General features: G+C 42.7%; 1 long non-coding RNA gene across 1 annotated transcript; it reads left to right on the top strand.

Moving 5' to 3' along the window:
* Positions 1 to 536: 536 nt before the first annotated feature.
* LOC110490027 (uncharacterized) lies at positions 537 to 19,706 on the top strand. Its single transcript, XR_016486662.1, has 5 exons — positions 537 to 719; positions 2,623 to 2,830; positions 5,010 to 5,199; positions 6,352 to 6,564; positions 18,779 to 19,706. It is a non-coding gene; the product is annotated as an uncharacterized LOC110490027 (long non-coding RNA).
* Positions 19,707 to 20,458: the final 752 nt, after the last annotated feature.

The raw sequence follows: 20,458 nt of genomic DNA, 5'->3' as shown, positions 1-20,458 counted from the left end.
CGATATCACCAAGGCAGAATGGAATGAGGTTTTCGGCAGATGTCTCTAAAGCTAACGCAATCGAAAACGATACACCTTTACCATTCGACTCCTAGTAAGCTTCACAGGGTCGGTCTGAAGCCCACAGACGCCTGCTGCTGGAGATGTCCGTCTGTAGAGGGGACTTGTCTACATATGGTATGGGATTGTGAAAAAAATCGGGAGGTTTTTGGACTGAACAGTCACAAAAACAAGTGTAACCCTGGCCCTAGCAGTTGCCAAAAAACAGCTTTTCTGAAAATGGAAGGAAGGGGCTACATCAAATATACTGTATACAGCTGGACTAATCAACCATATAATGTGTACATAATTTTAAGAACGCTTGCAAAGTATATTTTATATATTTATGAACACATTCTGCTAAATGTGCAAAAATGTATACGATTATGTAAGAACAACAATCTGTAATGTCAATTGTCCTCAATATTATTTATTGTATTATTTTTTAATCTGTGTCTGAAACAAAAAATAAAATCTAACTAACATTTTAAAAAAAGCTCTATCTTTAATGTATATTGAAAGGAGGTTGTCAAAGATAACTGGTGGAGTTTACCAGCAAGGAGAGCCTCACTTCACTACATGAAATGACCATCATCCCCAGCCAGTCTGCCAGTCAGTGCCAACCACAGACAACCATCCCCATCAACGACCTCATACAGAGACTGTCCAAAGAGGACAGTGTAAGTCGACATGGACTCGTTTCTAAAATACTAGGCTGTCTGAAGTTGTCTAACTGACTAAATTAAGATTGCTAGAATGCAGATTAACATAGCAACATACAGTGCCTTGCGAAAGTATTCGGCCCCCTTGAACATTGCGACCTTTTGCCACATTTCAGGCTTCAAACATGAAGATATAAAACTGTATTTTTTTGTGAAGAATCAACAACAAGTGGGACACAATCATGAAGTGGAACGACATTTATTGGATATTTCAAACTTTTTTAACAAATCAAAAACTGAAAAATTGGGCGTGCAAAATTATTCAGCCCCTTTACTTTCAGTGCAGCAAACTCTCTCCAGAAGTTCAGTGAGGATCTCTGAATGATCCAATGTTGACCTAAATGACTAATGATGATAAATACAATCCACCTGTGTGTAATCAAGTCTCCGTATAAATGCACCTGCACTGTGAATGTCTCAGAGGTCCGTTAAAAGCGCAGAGAGCATCATGAAGAACAAGGAACACACCAGGCAGGTCCGAGATACTGCTGTGAAGAAGTTTAAAGCCGGATTTGGATACAAAAAGATTTCCCAAGCTTTAAACATCCCAAGGAGCACTGTGCAAGCGATAATATTGAAATGGAAGGAGTATCAGACCACTGCAAATCTACCAAGACCTGGCCGTCCCTCTAAACTTTCAGCTCATACAAGGAGAAGACTGATCAGAGATGCAGCCAAGAGGCCCATGATCACTCTGGATGAACTGCAGAGATCTACAGCTGAGGTGGGAGACTCTGTCCATAGGACAACAATCAGTTGTATATTGCACAAATCTGGCCTTTATGGAAGAGTGGCAAGAAGAAAGACATTTCTTAAAGATATCCATAAAAAGTGTTGTTTAAAGTTTGCTACAAGCCACCTGGGAGACACACCAAACATGTGGAAGAAGGTGCTCTGGTCAGATGAAACCAAAATTGAACTTTTTGGCAACAATGCAAAACGTTATGTTTGGCGTAAAAGCAACACAGCTGAACACACCATCCCCACTGTCAAACATGGTGGTGGCAGCATCATGGTTTTGGCCTGCTTTTCTTCAGCAGGGACAGGGAAGATGGTTAAAATTTATGGGAAGATGGATGGAGCCAAATACAGGACCATTCTGGAAGAAAACCTGATGGAGTCTGCAAAAGACCTGAGACTGGGACGGAGATTTGTCTTCCAACAAGACAATGATCCAAAACATAAAGCAAAATCTACAATGGAATGGTTCAAAAATAAACATATCCAGGTGTTAGAATGGCCAAGTCAAAGTCCAGACCTGAATCCAATCGAGAATCTGTGGAAAGAACTGAGAACTGCTGTTCACAAATGCTCTCCATTCAACCTCACTGAGCTCGAGCTGTTTTGCAAGGAGGAATGGGAAAAAAATTCAGTCTCTCGATGTGCAAAACTGATAGAGACATACCCCAAGCGACTTACAGCTGTAATCACAGCAAAAGGTGGCGCTACAAAGTATTAACTTAAGGGGGCTGAATAATTTTGCACGCCCAATTTTTCAGTTTTTGATTTGTTAAAAAAGTTTGAAATATCCAATAAATGTCCTTCCACTTCATGATTGTGTCCCAATTGTTGTTGATTCTTCACAAAAAAATACAGTTTTATATCTTTATGTTTGAAGCCTGAAATGTGGCAAAAGGTCGCAAAGTTCAAGGGGGCCGAATAATTTCGCAAGGCACTGTATATGATGTCCCTGGGAACACACATAGGTACAATGTCAGCTTTAGTGCTAATTTAGGTAACAAACATTTATACCAAGACAAAGTTGAATATAAATTATAGAGATTTCAAGAGATCCCTTGCTTTAAGCACAAATATTGTTCATTCCAATGAGAACGCTGTGTCTGTCTTCTCTTTATCTCAGACCAACAAATCACCTCCCTTACAGAGACATACCAGCTAACAGAAGAGAATGTCTGCGCTTCCTGGTCTGCTCGCTGCTGAACGACATAGCTGCTGCATATTTCCCAGAATGCAACATTCTGCCCTCCTCCATGAACGGCTTCCGGAAGCTGGGCTGTGAACTAGGCATGTTTCACGACCTGGATTACATCAATGGAAGGAATCTTAAGGTGAGGATGGGGATGGAGGAACCACATCAGGGTCATGTTCAGTAGGGCACAACGTAGCAAAAGGTCTTGCAACGGAAAACAAAAACAGTTTTGTTATTGAAATAAGTCCAGGTAGGAATCTAAAGGACAAGGACATTTGAACCCTTTTTTACAAGGGGTGGGCAACATTGATGGGGGTGGTGGCCACAGAAAATCTGAACTCATCATGAGGGGCCACAGTCAGAGCCAGCCCTAGTCTTTTGGGGGCCGTAAGTGAAGCAGAACATTTTAGCGGCCCCCCTCTTGACAGTGGAGAGAGATAAGTTAATCTCCTACAATTCTTGGTCACTGATAAGCGCCTAAATTGGAACTTACTGGCTATACTGTAACATACTGTATATATAACGTCCCTTTATAGCGCTGTATGGGATTCAACTGACACCCGTTCGAAACGTGTGTACCATGCACAACAAAAATGTGCCACTTTTGGAAATATTTTTGTTGTCTTGAGTGAGGATGAGACGTTGAAGATTATAATAAATACCGCTTTGATGCTGTAAAAGCAAACCACAGGCCCATCAGTCCAAATGTGCATTTGAAAACTGTCATTTAACAATATCAACAATTATGATCGCTATGTTTGATGTGCAGTTACAAGGATGACACGCATCTGTCTGAGGAGCCTTGTGAAAGCCTAACACTGTAAAATTGTTTTTTTTTATAACGTAGCTGGTAATACAGCAAGCTTTCAAATGATGCTCATCTGATCCAGATTTCCATTTTATAATGGAGAGTTTTTGGATTGCATAAACAACAACAGTAATTTTGTGATGGTGTGGCAGGGATGTGTTCCCAAACAAAAAAACGACAAGTGTGCTTGCTTCAGTTCCTCACATGCAAAGCACCTTATTGTTGAAGGCCCTTTCCTTGAGTCATAAACGTGCATGGAAATGACTTAGGAACTGTGCACAGTTTGGAGAGGCGTGTGGCCACTTGGAGACACCAGTTAGACCTCTCATTCAAACCCTTGTAATATTTTTTTCTTACGTTACACCTACCCCAAAATTACCATGAATATTCGTATTATATTACTGAATAAATCCAGAGTATTTTCAGATTTCGTTATTGACAAATGCACATAACATAACAGTGTAATGTTTGGATGAACTGTTGTCACCTTTGGTCTGATCATTTCCTAAGTGTTCTCTTTCAATTGCTACCATGGTCATGCATATGTTTTTATAGTTCTCCTGTTAGAAACATTTCAATTTGTCCCAACCCATATTTGACAATTTCCACAAGTGTGAAGGGTTAAGATAGAATCACTTTAGGGGTGTTTCCCAAGAGCTTCATAGCACTGATCATATGGACAATATATGCCTAGTACTACAAAGCTTTCAGGAAACTCACTCCAAGGGGTCTCTTCCTTTAATTACCAATTTTGACCTAGGGTTGTTTTCATATCATAAAACAGCTGTTGAGAGATTGGTCTCGTGTTTCTGCTGCATACACTCTCCTTTTAATTACATGTCCTTTTGTTTACATCTTTACAAGAACTCCTGTACGAGAGGAGATCAAGCAACTTGTTAAACCAGACCCCTACTGTCACTCTGTTGTTGTGCTGTAGAACATTTGTTCAGAGAGGGAGACGGGTGGGGGGGGGACTCCCTATAGAAAATGTGTTTACCTTGACGTAGTGTGGGAAAGCCCATTGAGCCTGAGGTCCTTATCAGTCTCTCTCTCTCTCTCTCTCTCTCTCTCTCTCTCTCTCTCGCTCGCTCGCTCGCTGGGTAAACAACAGGCTGATAAAAAAAAGAGGTGAGAGATGCACGCAGTGCTACAAATCACCACTTCCTCTTCTGTAGACAAGGCTGTTCAGTAGAAATGTAAGACCCTCGTGTATGAAGAGCGCTTGCAGAGCTTGTCAAAGTTGTATCTTTTCTATGTGAATGTTGAGTGTCACTCTGACTTCCAAAAATGTACTCAAAGGCCTAGGAGATTGAAAGATGCAGGGTTATGCACTTTCGTGTACGGGCACGTGCAACTGTTTGCGTCTATACGCCGTCGACATATCTTTTTCAGCCTTGGCCCGCCATCTTCACTCGCACACTCACTGTGATCCTATGCATTTAGAGCCTATGTTTCTGTAATTAAAAATGCTGTTCAATAAATGGTCTTGTCCCATCTGCCCGGCCAAAAGCAGGTACCAGACAAAGAGGTCTGCGTCTGAGCGGGCGGCGACCCAGAGTATCCTGTCTGTGATTGGGGAGTGTGTAGACCAGTTTGGGAACTGGCTGTGTCGGGAGGCAGAATATCCTCAACGCTCGCTGTCCCCTGGTCCGCTTCACCCAACCATTAGGGTTCCAATGTGACCTCACAGCCAACAATAGGTAAGACAATGACACACATATGGACTTGTTTCCACAGATACACACATGCTGACAGACACGCATGCATGCATGCATGGTAGCACGCAGACACACACACACACACACACACACACACATACACACACACACACACACACACACACATTGAAGAGTCACTGAGCAAACTCCTTTATTGGTGTAATCCATCTCAAATACATCATCAGTATGATTAAATCAGAAAGCCTTCTATAAAGCTTGACCTGTTCCTGTTAAACAATTGTGAATCATTAAAGCAGATCATTAAAGCCTACAAACATACTTCTGCCTGCCTAGTTCTACTTCTATATAACTGACCAATTTGTTAGGATTTTGAATTGTTGAAGTTGTTTAAAGTTCACCTGTCCACATAACTAATAGTCACCGTTTAAATGTCAGTTGCTGTTTGTCATTTTGCTCTAATGCTTCATAGAAACTCTGTTGCCTTTCAAAACCTACTGGTGTTGCACAAAGCAAACTGAAACTCGAGTTGCGTAGAAGCAGAGAGAGCAGGAGAGAGAGGGAGAGTGCGCAGAAGATCGATGGGTCATGTGTTTCACTTCTTCTTTCCTTGGCCCTAAGGGTTTCTGTGGTCTCTAAAGTTAGCCTGAGCGTGAAGCAGCCAGATACACACACCTGCTATTGATTAGAAACAAACACATCCACGCCTCAGTTTGTAATGAAATCGACTAGGGTAGAGTGGAGACACACTGACTGTGTGTTTATGTTAAAAACATTGAAGAGTATGCTTATACACAGTTTGTCATCCTTGCAAAACAGAGGGATATTTTGGAAGTGAGAATTACGATGTCCAGCTGAATGTTGCCCCCTGGTGGATAGTGTGTGCCACTGACTTTTTCATTTTCTCTGCTCCTAGCATGTTATAAATGTTGTTCAATTCAAAAGTCCCAGACAGAATCAAGTCTCTCAGATAATGAGGGTATTCTGCTTTAATATCCTATATGTTGTCTTGACTACCATTATTTGTGTATCATAATCATATTAAATGCTTAGGAATGGTGATAGAAATGAATGTGTCAGAAAGATCAATTTAAAAATCCCAGATAGTATCAAGTGTTTCAGCTACAGTGAATGCGTACTGCAGTGTCTTGACTGTCATTCTGTATGTGTCCACAGGGTGGCGATGAAGAGCTCTGAGTTTCTGTACCTGTATGGGCGGCTGGATCGGCGGGTGCGTTGCTTAGTGTTCAGTGCTGGGCCTGGGCCCACAGTATCACCAGCTCCATGCCTGGATCACCAATTTCTCTCTCACTGTCATGGTCCTGTTCTTCCTGCAAAGGAGGACTGTTCCTATACTTCTCACCCTGGACCACCTCAAGGAACTAGCAGGTAGACACAGACGCACACACCCACACCCACAAGCAAGCCCATACTGCCCACCATGGACTGCCTCAAAGCAGGTAGCGAAAAATGGAGCACTGAGCAGCAACTTATTTTAACAAAAATCTATACTATAAGTATCATCTCAAAGAGCTGGCAGGTAGTCAGTCGTCTTGCATTGCTACACATCCTAGTTTTATTCAGAAATTTGGAAATTGATGTTCAGCCGGTAGCAATGGACCACTGAGCGAGTGGCAATTGGGTTATTCAATTATTATTTATTGAATAGATCGGATTGCTGATCCTAATTGGCAACACAAATATCTGTGTTGGTGTAGTCCAGTCATGCTTCTCTTCCCACCGCTCGTACTCCTGCTTCCTTTGTCACCTTGGCTCTCAAATAATTGCATTCCAAAAGCAATCTATCCCCCCTCCATCTTAGCACAGACAGAGACACTATCCCAGGCATCATAGGGCCTTCATCACAATAAAGGCCCTATCACTCTGGCAGAGGGCTTTGACCCTCCCAGCACTATTTAACCTTGTGCACACACACACACACACAACCAATCTCTTCTACTACCCTCGGCTGACATGGTCAAGGATTCTGATCAGGACTCTCACTTTTTCTCTCTCTCTCTCGCTCTCTTTTCTCCATGATGAACTGTATTGGCTCCCTCTATTAGAGCTGGGACGATAAGTTGAAAATGATCCAGAGCGATCACTTATCGCAAGAATTTTGCTGATATTGTTCATTTTTGATAAGTAATCTATACTACAGAAATGTGTTTGAATTGCCTGCGATAAGTTTGAAATGAAATAAGTTTGATAATATGGGCGATTCGTAATGGCACAATTGATGGCTACAACCATAAAACTAAACTAGGCAAAAAAAGAAACGGCCCTTTTTCAGGACCCTGTCTTTCAAAGATATTTCGTAAAAATCCAAATAACGTCACAGATCTTCATTGTAAAGGCTTTAAACACTGTTTCCCATGCTTGTTCAATGAACCATAAACAATTAATGAACATGCACCTGTGGAACGGTCGTTAAGACACTAACAGCTTACAGACGGTAGGCAATTAAGGTCACAGTTATGAAAACTTAGGACACTAAAGAGGCCTTTCTACTGACTCTGAAAAACACCAAAAGAAAGATGCCCAGGGTCCCTGCTCATCTGCGTGAAGGAGGCATGGACTGCAGATTTGGCCAGGGCAATAAATTGCAATGTCCATACTGTGAGACGCCCAAGACAGCTCTACAGGGAGACAGGACGGACAGCTGATCGTCCTTGCAGTGGCAGACCACGTATAACAACACCGGCACAGGATCGGTATATCCGAACATCACACCTTCGGGACAGGTACAGAATGGCAACAACAACTGCCCGAGTTACACCAGGAATGCACAATCCCTCCATGAGTGCTCAGACTGTCCGCAATAGGCTGAGAGAGGCTGTACTGGGGGCTTGTAGGCCTGTTGTAAGGCAGGTCCTCACCAGACATCACCGGCAACAACGTCGCCTATGGGCACAAACCCACCGTCTGGACCAGACAGGACTGGCAAAAAGTGCTCTTCACTGAAGAGTCTCGGTTTTTCTCACCAGGGGTGATGGGCGGATTCGCATTTATCGTCGAAGGAATGAGCGTTACACTGAGGCCTGTACTCTGGAGCGGGATCAATTTGGAGGTGGAGGGTCTGTCATGGTCTGGGGCGGTATGTCGCAGCATCATCGGACTGAGCTTGTTGTCATTGCAGGCAATCTCAATGCTGTGCGTTACACAGCATTGAGGTACCCTTCCTGCAGGCTAATCCTGACATGGCCCTCCAGCATGACATTGCCACCAGCCATACTGCTAGTTCTGTGCGTGATTTCCTGCAAAACAGGAATGTCAGTTTTCTGCCATGGCCAGCGAAGAGCCCGGATCTCAATCCCATTGAGTACGTCTGGGACCTGTTGGATCGGAATGGGGAGGGCTAGGGCCATTCCCCCCAGAAATGTCCGGGAACTTGCGGGTGCCTTGGTGGAAGAGTTGGGTAACATCTCACAGCAAGGACTGGCAAATCTGGTGCAGTCCATGAGGAGGAGCTGCACTGCAGTACATAATGCAGCTGGTGGCCACACCAGATACTGACTGTTACTTTTGATTTTGACCCCCACCTTTGTTCAGGGACACATTATTCAATTTCTGTTAGTCACATGTCTGTGGAACTTGTTCAGTTTATGTCTCAGTTGTTGAATCTTATGTTCATTCAAATATTTACACGTTAAGTTTGCTGAAAATAAACGCAGTTGACAGCGAGAGGACGTTGTAGTAGCAGTTTAATTAGGGATAGGGGGCAGCATTTTCACTTTGGATGAATTGCGTGCCCATAGTGAACTGCATCCTACTCTGTCCTAGATGCTAATATATGCATATTATTATTACTATTGGATAGAAAACACTCTGAAGTTTCTAAAACTGTTTGAATTATGTCTGTGAGTATAACAGAACTCATAGGGCAGGCAAATTTCCAAACAGGAAGTGGAAATTCTGGGGCTGGTCGAATTCAAGTCATCGCCTATTCACATCCAAACAAGATATGGATATGTTCGCATTTCCTACGCCTTCCACTAGATGTCAACAGTCAGTAGAATGTGGAATGAAGCCTCTAGTGTGATGTATGACCGGATGGGAGGGGATTGAGTCAGTGGTCTGTCAGAATGGCAGTTCCTGGTTGCGCACATTACTGTTGATATCGCCTGCGTTCCATGACTCTGTAGACAAAAAGGAATGCACCGGTTGGAACGTTATTGCATATATATGAAAATAACATCCTGAAGATTGATTCTCTACTTAGTTTGACCAGTTTATTCGACCTGGAATATAACTTTTTAAAGTTTTCGTCAGAGTTTGCCTGGACCAGCACCAGCTTTTGGAAATGTGAACTAACAGTGCTAGCAAAAGCAGCTAATTGGACACTAGTAATGGACGTTATGGAACAAAACAACGATTTATTGTGGAACTAGGACTCCTTGCACTGCATTCTGATGAAAGATCATCAAAGGTAAGGGAATATTTATGATGTAATTTCGTATTTCTGTTGACTCCAACATGGCGGAGAAATATATTTACGTCTTAGCGCCGTTTTAGATTATTGCATGGTATGCTTTTTTCATAACGTTTTTAAAAAATCTGACACAGCAATTGCATTAAGAAACAGTGTATCTTTAATTATATGTAAAACATGAATCTTCGTCAAAGTTTATGATGAGTATTTCTGTTATCTGGCGTAGCTCTCTGTAATTACTCCTGATATTTTGGAGGCATTTCTGAACATGGCGTCAATGTAAACCGAGATTTGTGGATATAAATATCCATATTATCGAACAAAACATAAATGCATTGTGTAACAGGATGTCATATGAGTGTATATGAGATGAAGATTATCAAAGGTTAGTGATTAATTATAGCTCTAATTCTGCTTTTGTGACTATCTTTGTCTGGGAAAAATGGCTGTTTTTTTTTGTTGATTTGGTGGTGATCTAACATAAATATATGTTGTGTTTCCTCTGTAAAAATGTAAAAATTGGACACGATGGGAAGATTAAAGGATACTTTTTTTAGACTGACGTGCACATTAATGTTATAAACGTATCGTTCTATTTATCGTTATCACATCAATTCAGGCAATTTATTACAATATGGATTTTGTCCATATCCCCCAGCTCTACTCTGTTTATTGTCTCTTCCTCCTTTATGTTCCCTCCCTCTACCTCTCGCTCACCTTTTCCAGTTTGTAATCGCCCTCACTCTCTTATTTGACCTCTTCCTCTTTTTTTTGCTCTATCCATCCCAGTTTTGTTTGAAATCTCTCTATCTTCTCCCTCTCTCTCTCTTTGCTTGTCTGTTTTTTGTGACACCATCCATCTTTCTTTTGTTTATGGACATCGTCACTGTGTACATAAACACATGTTGTATGTCATTTACCTTGTGCTCCCCTCTTTCCCCTACAAGGCCCGAGCTACAGTGCATTTGGGAAGTATTCAGGCCCCATGACTTTTACCACGTTATGTTACGTTACATAAGCTTGTAGCGTCATACCCAAGAAGACTCGGCTGTAGTCACTGCCAAAGGTGCTTCAACAAAGTACTGAGGAAAGGGTCTGAATACTTATGAAAATGTGGTATTTACGTTCTGTTTTTTTACATTTGCAAAAATGTCTCAAAACCTGTTTTCACTTTGTCGTTATGGGGTATTGTGTGTAGATTGATGAGGATGTTTTATTTTATTTAATCCATTTTAGAATAAGGCTGTAACGTAACAAAATGTGGAAAAGGGGAAGGGGTCTGAATACTTTCCCAATGTCATTTACCTTGTGTGTAGTGTATGTGTGTACCATGTCATTAACATTATGTTCCCCCTCTCCCCTTTTTTGTGGGTTTAGTCTTTGTCTGGTATTTCCAGCATTATCCACTGGGTTTGCTGCAGGCAGTACATCTTAGGAAATGCTCTTTAATTGACATAAGCGGTCTCTAATCTTTCAATGTCTGGTTGTGCATGAGTGTTTTGTGGGGGGGGGGATCGCCTAAACGAGAGGAGGTGTAGCATATGAATCTTTATTGCACAAAGCCTATTATTTGGCAGGGAATAGTATTTGTAGATCAGTGATTCTTCACTTTTCTCAATCCTCTCAATCCCTGAGGTTATAAAAATGGGTCAAATACACAATATTGAAATTATGCTTGAAAAAACAGTGCCAATACCCCACTGGGACGCTCTTTGCAGACAACAATATATTCTGCAATTTACCATTACATTATAAACGGAAAGACAGGATAGACAGCCATCTGAAAAATCATATATCAGCCAGAACAACTTTAACGTCTTCACTCAGCACCTACAATATGTTCAGAACAGATTGGTCTTGTGTGTCAGCATATTCGTCCGTTTTTTTTTAAATTACCAGACTGCTCCTCTGTTCTTTACATGTGTTAATGAATGCACGCATTTTGGGATTGTCAACTTTTTCGAGAGAGATGTTGGAGCTTGCAAAAGCCATATCCTCAGAATTGACTTTGTTGCATGTATTGCTATAGCGAATGAAAATTGCTACTTTGTTCGCAAATAGGCTATGTTTTCTTATTATTCCCCATATAATGTTGATAAAAGACAATAAGTTAAATATTTGTTGATAATGTCCTTAAGATAGGCAAATCAATTTGGTGCATTAGGCTAAAGTGTAGGCTGCTGATGAAAATAATTGTTGGTCTCCACATGGTTGGGAATCTATTTTGGACTAATTGAATAAATTACCTTAGATCAGGTATTCCCAAACTGGTGTACGCACAATGCCATCGGTGGTACACCAAATTAAAATGTGATTCCCATAAAAAAAACAATCATAATAATATATATTTTTAATTCTTCACATTTTCAAACAGTACATTTATATTTTCCATACATTTGGGTGACTTTTTTTTCTCGCGCCTGAGTAGCTTCGTTTCACTGCCAAAAATAAAATGAAACCATCTAGTGTTCAGCGAAGTAACAACACAATGTCACATACAGGTAGCCTTGTCAAATAATGAACATCCAATCACATTAACCGTTACTCTCTCACGGGAAACCTTTACTCTTGTGCAAACATTTAGAAACAAAACATGACAATTTGAAAAATAAGCCAGGAGAGTTTGTGCGAGAATAAAGACGACTTTCGAGTAGTAAAACGTATAAAAGCAACAGAAGAGTCTAGAACATCTTATATGGTAAGGTACCGAGTGGCTCGGACAGGCAAGCCCCATACTATTGTGGAGGACTTTATTCTTCTTGCTGCCATGGATATGGCTGGGACAATGCTTGGAGAAAAGGCCACCAAAACTATACAGACAATGCCTTCATCAAACAACACTGTTTCACAATGCATCAGTGACATGGCAGGAGATGTTTTGAAACAATTACTGCTTCGCTTACAAGCCATTGAGTTTATATGCGTGACAGCTGGATGAGTCAACAGACGTGGCGGGCCTGGCACAGCTCCTGGCATATGTCCGTTACATTTATGCGGTGTCAATTAAGGAAGACATTCTCTTCTGGAAACCAGGACAACATGAGAGGATATTTTTTAAATACTGTACAGCTTTGTGACATCAAATGGACTTTGGTGGTCAAGATGTGTTGGTATCTGTACTGATGGCGCAAAAGCCATGACAGGGAGACATAGTGGAGTGGTAACGCGCATGCAAGTAGTTGCTCCCGACGCCACTTGGGTAGACTGCAGCATCCACCGAGAGGCTCTTGCTGCCAAGGGAATTCCAGACATCTTTAAAGACGTTTTGGACACTACAGTGAAAATGGTTAACTTAGTTAAGCAAGGTGCCTGAAGTCTTGTGTATTTTCTGCATTATGCAATGATATGGGCAGCGACCATGTAACACTTTTACAACATACAGAAGTGCACTGGTTATCAAGGGGCAAGGTATTGGCAAGTTTAAGAAAAAATTGAGACAAGCTTAAAGTCGTCTTTACTGACCATCATTTTCACTTGTCTGACCGCTTGCATGATGACTAGTTTCCCACACGACTGGCCTATCTGAATGATCACCTGAATGATCTGAATCTAGGATTACAGGGACTCTCCCCAACTATATTCAATGTGCGGGACAAAATTGAGGCTATGATTAAGAAGTTGGAGCTATTTTCTGTCTGCATTAACAAGGACAACACACAGGTCTTTCCGTCATTGTATGATTTTTTTGTGTGCAAATGAACTCCAGCTTACGAACAATGTCAAATGTGATATAGCGATGCATCTGAGTGAGCTACTTTCCCGAAACGGACGACACAAACAACTAGATTCGTCATGCCCTGCCTCCAATACACTTACCAATATCTGAACAAGAGAACTTCATCGAAATTGCTACAAGCAGTTCTGTGAAAATGTCATTTAATCAGAAGCCACTGTCAGATTTCTGAATAGGGCTGCGCTCAGAGTTGCCTTGGCAAATCGCACTGTTAAGACACTGATGCCCTTTGCAACCATGTACCTATGTGAGAGTGGACTCTCTGTCCTCACTAAAACTAAATACAGGCACAGACTGTGTGTGGAAAATGATTTAAGACTGAGACTCTCCAACACAACCCAACATGGCAGAGCATAATTTCAAGCACACCCTTCTCATTAACCTTTGGTGAGTTATTCACAATTTTTGATGAACAAATAAGGTTTTATATGTAAGATGGCTAAATAAAGAGAAAAAGTATTAATTATGAATATATTATTATTTGTTCCCTGTTCCTATAAGAGCTCTTTGTCACTTCCCACGAGCCGGGTCGTGACCACAACTCACACTCATTCTTATGTTTAATAAATATATTGTATGTGTGTGTGTGGCAGGCTTACAATGATGGCAAAAAACAACATTTGAGAGTGCGCTGACCCTGGTGCTAGAGGGGGTACCAGCTGGAGGTTGAATGTTTGAAGGGGTACGGGCCTATAAAAAGGTTGGGAACCACTGCCATTGATGACCATGGTATGCAGACACTACAATTCATTCACACATGGAGCAAGAAGGTGCTATATCGGCCTCTTGAGGTCTGATGATTGAAATGTGTGTGTGGGGGGAGGGGGGGGGGGGGGGGGGGGGTGAAAACTACCTAAGCCCCTGTCCCTTAACCAGAGCATACATACTAATATTTTGTATACGTTTTATTTCCACATTAAAACAGGTTTATTGATCATTATAAATGTGGTATTTGTTATCATACTCTTTGGGATTCCTTTCAGAGCAACTGCTGCAGGAGTTCTTTGAGTTCTACGGAACCTTCACATTCGGCCGCATGTCCATGCACAACAGAAAGGTGACAGGCACACACAGCCCATTCTGATTTAATTAGTACCAAGTCATTCTATGTTGATTGGACACAAGATGAGGGTGCTGCGCTGAGAGCTTTAAACAGAAATAGCCTTCTCTGGAACCCTTTTAGCTGTAAGCTGTAAACTGCCAATCCTTTCAGAAGGGATTCCAGCAGCACTTTCACCCCTGTGCATAATTGCCATTGTTTCATGGTCGTAGTTTATAATTGGCGGGGGAAAAAGGACTGCAGATACTATCAGAACCAGATTGGAGAGTTAGCTAACGGCGTTTGAGATCTTTCATTGGCTAGCTCTCCCTAGTCGCAGGGCTGAGAGCCAAGAGGGGAAGCTGTTGGTAATAAAGTGGGTTTTTGGTGGATCAAACACACACACACACACACACCAGCATCGCACGAATGTCTCTCCGTGCCAGCTAAAACTACAGCTGTCAGAGGACTATGTGATTGATAGTTGCTCCTCCCCTTTACCCATCTCCAATGAACACAATCAGCAGTTCATCACACTCGATAAGACAACATAATCGACACGTTTATTCAATCTTAGACACGTACGTGTTCATTTAGTTACAGTTCACCCAGTTTGTTTTTCATTTAATTCCTTTGCAGGCCAAGGTTGTCCCAAATGGCACCCTATTCTCTGTATAGTAGGGATGTGCATCTTTCCCTTTCAAGATGATTCAATACGTATCTAGATAGATGGGCTCCGATATGATACAGGAACGATGCATTTTAGTTTGAAATGATTCTGTGCGATTCTCTTTGATTAGAAAACGAATCGATACGATATGATTTGATGCACTAACATTTGTTGCATAAACACACTCATTTTCCATTCTAAATATAAGTCTGATGCTGATGGAGCTCATGAGCTAAGCCTCTGAGCTGGATCGGTCTGAGCTGACTTGTGTGTGTAAATTATGTTTGTCTATGGTGTATACTATGTATGCACCTGATCTGTCCCATAGGGGGAGACAAGGCATCTACCACCCCACTATCAGATTAAGGGGGACTATGTAGCCTTTGGTTCTGAAATCACCATCACCCACTAATTAACTTGTACATTTAGCAGATAGTGTTTGAGCTAGCAATGTATTAATATTCATCATTTACAAATGAACTATGACATAACCAATTAATATATAGCACAATTTTGGATTTCACCCCCATCTCAAAATCGAAGGGTTTTGACCGTTTTGGAAGATTTTGGTGAACTTTTTTTCTCCACATTTTAGCCGTGCGGTGTTAGTCACAGATGCCTTAAAAAATATAAATATTGTAAGGGCGGGGATCAGAAACCAGTCAGTCAGTATCTGGTGTGACCACCATTTGCCTCATGCAGTGCGACAAATCTCCCTCGCATAGAGTTAATCAGGCTGTTGATTGTGGTCCTTGGAATGTTGTCCCATTCCTCTTCAAGGGCTGTGCGAAGTTACTGGATATTGGTGGGAACTGGAACACGGTGTCGTACACGTCGATCCAGAGCATCCCAAACATGCTCAATGGGTGACATGTCTGGTATGCAGGCCATGGAAGAGAGTATGCAGGCCATGGAAGAGCTGGGATAGTTTCAGTGTCCAGGAATTGTGTACAGATCCTTGCAACATGGGGCTGTGAATTATGAGGTTATGGCGGCGGATGAATGGCACAACAATGGGCCACAGGATCTCATGGCATCTTTGTGCATTAAAATTGCCATCGATAAAATGCAATTGTGTTCGTTGTCCGTATTTTATGCCTGCCCATACCATAACCCCACCACCATGGGTTCACAACGTTAACATCAGCAAACCACTCGCCCACACGACGTCATACACTCTGTCTGCCATCTGCCTGGTCCAGATGAAACGAGATTCATCCATAAAGAGCACACTTCGATGGCCACTGGCACGCTGGAGAAGGTGAACATTTGCCCACTAAAGTCGGTTACGACGATGAACTGCAGTCAGGTCAAGACCCTGGTGAGGATGACAAGCACAAAGATGAACTTTCCCAAGACGGTTCCTGACAGTTTGTGCAGAAATTATTTGTTTGTGCAAACCCACAGTTTCGCCAGCTGTCCGGGCTTCTGGTCCCAGATGATCCCGCCGGTGAAGAAGCCAGCTGTGGAGGTCCTGGGCTGGCGTGGTTACACGTGGTCTGCAGTTGTGAGGCACTACCAAATTCTCTTAAACGATTCTCAATTCTCTTGCAACAGCTCTAGTGGACATTCCTGCTGTCAGCATGCCAATTGCACTTGAGACATCTGTGGCATTGTGTGACAAAACTGCACATTTTAGAGTGGCCTTCTATTGTCCCCAGCACAAGGAGCACCTGTGTAATGAGCACGCTGTTTAATCAGCTTCTTGATATGCCACACCTGTCAAAGTGATGGATTATTTTGGCAAAAGGAGAAATGCTCTCTAACAGGGAGGTAAACATTTTAGAGAAATAAGCTTTTTGTTTGTATAAAACATTTCCGGTATTTTTTATTTCAGCTGATGAAATATGGGACCAACACTTTACATGTTGCGTTTATATTTTTGTTCAGTATAAATCAATGACTGTCAACACAGTTTAGTTTGACACTGAAGGATAAGACGCATCAGTTATCACAAAGGATTAGGTGTTGTCTCACTTTCTCACTTTTGACCAGGGCCCATAGGGAATCGGGTGCCATTTAGGATGCAGGCCTCTGTTGTACATCATCTCCTCATGGCCCCTGAGAGTAAAAATATTGTAAGGACGTAAACGGTGTGTGTGTGTGTGTGTGTGTGTGTGTAGTGTGTGTAGTGTGTGTGTGTGTGTGTGTGTGTGTGTGTGTGTGTGTGTGTGTGTGAACCCAGGGTCAGGACTGAAGTATTAAAGGAAGGCCTGTAGGAAGACTTGTGGTCATGGCCTCTGCATATAATCTTTCACCAGTAGAGAAACCACCATTAATCATCTTTACTGTGTACTGCGTCTCTCCTGTCTCCCTCCTCTCCCACACTCTCCTATTCCCTGTCTTCTGTGTCCTACCATTTTACATTGTAGTCATTTAGCAGGTTGCTCTTATCCAGAACGTCTTAGTTAGTGCATTCATCTTAAGATAGCTAGGTGGGACAACCACATGTCATAGTAAGTCAATTTTTCCTCAAAGTAGCTATCAGCAGTCAGAGCTGGCCCTCTCCTGTCCTCCTCCCTCTCTACCTCCCTCTCCCTGGCAGTCTTACCCTCTCGCTCTCCTCTCGCTCTCCTGCACCCTTACCCTTTCCCTCTCTCTTTCCTTCTCCTGCCCCTCTCCCTCCCTCTCTACCTCTCTCTCCCTGGCCCTCTCGCTCTCCTGCCCTCTTACCCTCTCTCTTTCCCTCTCCTACCCTTTCTCCCTCCCTCTCCCTGGCCCTCTCTCCTCTCTCTACCCCTTTCCCTCTCTCGCTCCTGGCACTCTCCCTCTGCCCTGACTGATGGCTTTATGGTCCATGGTCATCTCTCCATCCCATGGAGCTGGAGGCTCCATCTCTGTTTCTCCATCCATTCAGCCTTTTTACAACCCCCGGCTTAGGGGATAATGTATTTAGGTATTGCATGCCATGCATGCCCTGGGTTCAAATAGTGTTTGATTTATTTCAAATACTTTGAGGGGTACACTTGAGCTTGCCTGGGGTGTTAGATTTGAGGCGTTTACACCTTTGGGACTATTCCATTGTTTCCATTGCGTCAGGCAAGGTCAATCAGGCGCAGCTAAAGCGTTTAAAAGAAAACAAATGCTATTTGAACCCAGGTGCATCTGTTGTTTGCATGGAACCTTGGAGGGCTCTGGAGATATATCTTTTACCGAGGTTTTTATTGTCTGTGTGACAGTTACAGAATAGTACAGAGTCACAAATGGAACCCAATTCAATATAGTGCACTACTTTTCCAAAGCAGCAATGGTCTAGCCTAGGACACTGGGATCGCCAAAGAGTTAGCAAGATGGCAGAAACAGATCTTGTACCAGGTTAGTGATGTTGTGGTATGATTGATGATTGAACCTGTGTCTACCCTGTTGGTGCTGCCCCCAGGCCCGTTCATCACAGCTAGGCTGACACTATTTGCGTCCCAAATGGCACCCTATTCCCTACACACTGCACTACTTTTGACCAGAGCCCTATGGAGCCTGATTTAAAAGTAGTAGGGAATAGGGTGCCATTTGGGATAGAGCCTGCTAGCGAATGAAGAGATGAGATGTAACAGCCAGACCCTTTATAACTGGGTCCAGGTGGCCTACATAACAGCAACAATGCCTAAGATAGATGGACCATTTATAAAGCCAGTGTGTTTTTATGTTTTGTCACCCCTCTCTTTCTCACTCCCACCCTCTTTTAATCTCTTACGTTCTCCCTCACTCTTCTCTTTGCTCGCTCTCTCACAGGGCAGAGAGCAGAACAAACCTGAGGTCTCTCCCTTCACATCCAGAACCCCTTCAAGCCAGCGCTGAACGTCAGTAAGCACGTTAACAGAACACAGCCGGAGCACTTCGTGGCGTTGAGTCGGGAGAGCGCCTGGATGATGCAGCAGCGGGAGTTCAAAGTACCGCACAGCAGCGGCAGTAACGGGACCGGTACCGGGAACAATGCTCCCTGGGGCTTGGCTGTGCTCCTCATGCACTCCGTCTCCCAGGCGGCCGAGGTTAAGGATCGTAAGAAGGGGAAGAGGGAACCGGCCAGCAAGAGGATCAAGAGCCTGCTGGAGTCTCTAAAGAACAGGGAGGAGAAGAAGACAGGCAACAGTATCAACACCACGAGGAAGAAGAGCTAGAGGAGAAGATTCATTGTGTTTGTGGGGATCAGTCTGAGCCCAGGCGAGATGCAGAATCACTTATCTCGATCAGTAGTCATTTGGGATGCAAAATGATTTGTAGATCACTCATACTGTGCACTCTGCACACAGTTTTGCAGACCATCACCACTAGATGGCACTGGTGAGGTATAAGTCCAAGGGCAACACGCACTTAAAGACCTACCCTTAAAGACACCACATTAGTGGACTTATGAGCCGAGCCAAGCTGTACTGAGCTGGCCTGTTTAGACATCCGCTATGGTAGCTGGAACTGTCCTGACGAAAATATAGAAGCTGGCACAGTATGGTTTGGATTGGCATGAGTGTGTGAAATGGGGTATAAATGTTTCCGTGACCAGATGCTCTTGATAAGAAAGGACTTATTTACTCTCCATGCCAACCTTTGCAAATAATGTACTTAAAGAAGATATTAACTTCTAGCATCTGACTATACATCTTTTTGTTTGTTTACGTTACATCCAATGTTTTCAGATGTTTTTTATTAAATCAGTGCCACAAAATTGACTTTTATACCAAAATGAAAACAGTATTTTGATATGTGTGGTGGATAATGAACAGTCTGACATTTGTTATTTCAAGATTCAACTTTCACCGTCAACTGTCCAAAAACAACGATGCATCCTTGCTAGTCAGTCCATATTTAAACAGCCCATACCGTTGTTCATCAAGTCAGTTGTCTGGAGGAGAGAGGAGCCAGCGGCGTGGTTAGTCTGTAAAATGGATGGACCTCTTCCCGGCTACTCGTTGAGCTAACATGTCAAATATTTGGATAGAGAGTAGGCACATTCCATTTGAAACACAAGTCTTTAGTTTTCTCGGTGGAGACTGAAAGAAAGAGACAGGGCCTTAACTTTGTTTCCAGATCTGCTCATAATCATTTATTGCCAATTTGGAAGTAGGCATTTCCAACCCAAACCTTAATGATAAGTTCAGTGAACGGAGTACACAAGGCCAAGATAATGTAAGTTATTTTTTTAATCAAAACTTCTTGCCACCTAAGCACTCTCTGTGAATGAACCCTACCACTGAATAGTTTGCCGTTAGGGAGAAGCAATGAGTGCCTTTTCCACTTACGGTAAGTTTCTGCCTCCTTTGCAGTTCTTCAAACCATAAAGGTACTACTGTAGGTCTTTCCATTTGTGCTTGTATGTTTGAGGGAGCAAGAGTTTGGGTATATTTGAGAGAGTGAGCGAGTGTTTGTGTTTGAGAGAGTGACAGAATATGCGTGTGTGAGTGGCTTTAGCAGCGAGCG

Source organism: Oncorhynchus mykiss, chromosome 15, assembly GCF_057628025.1.
Source record: "Oncorhynchus mykiss isolate SJ-2025 chromosome 15, ASM5762802v1, whole genome shotgun sequence".
In the NCBI taxonomy this organism is placed as follows: domain Eukaryota; kingdom Metazoa; phylum Chordata; class Actinopteri; order Salmoniformes; family Salmonidae; genus Oncorhynchus; species Oncorhynchus mykiss.
The sequence above is the reverse complement of the archived record's forward strand: the minus strand, read 5'-3'. Positions and strand labels throughout refer to the sequence as shown.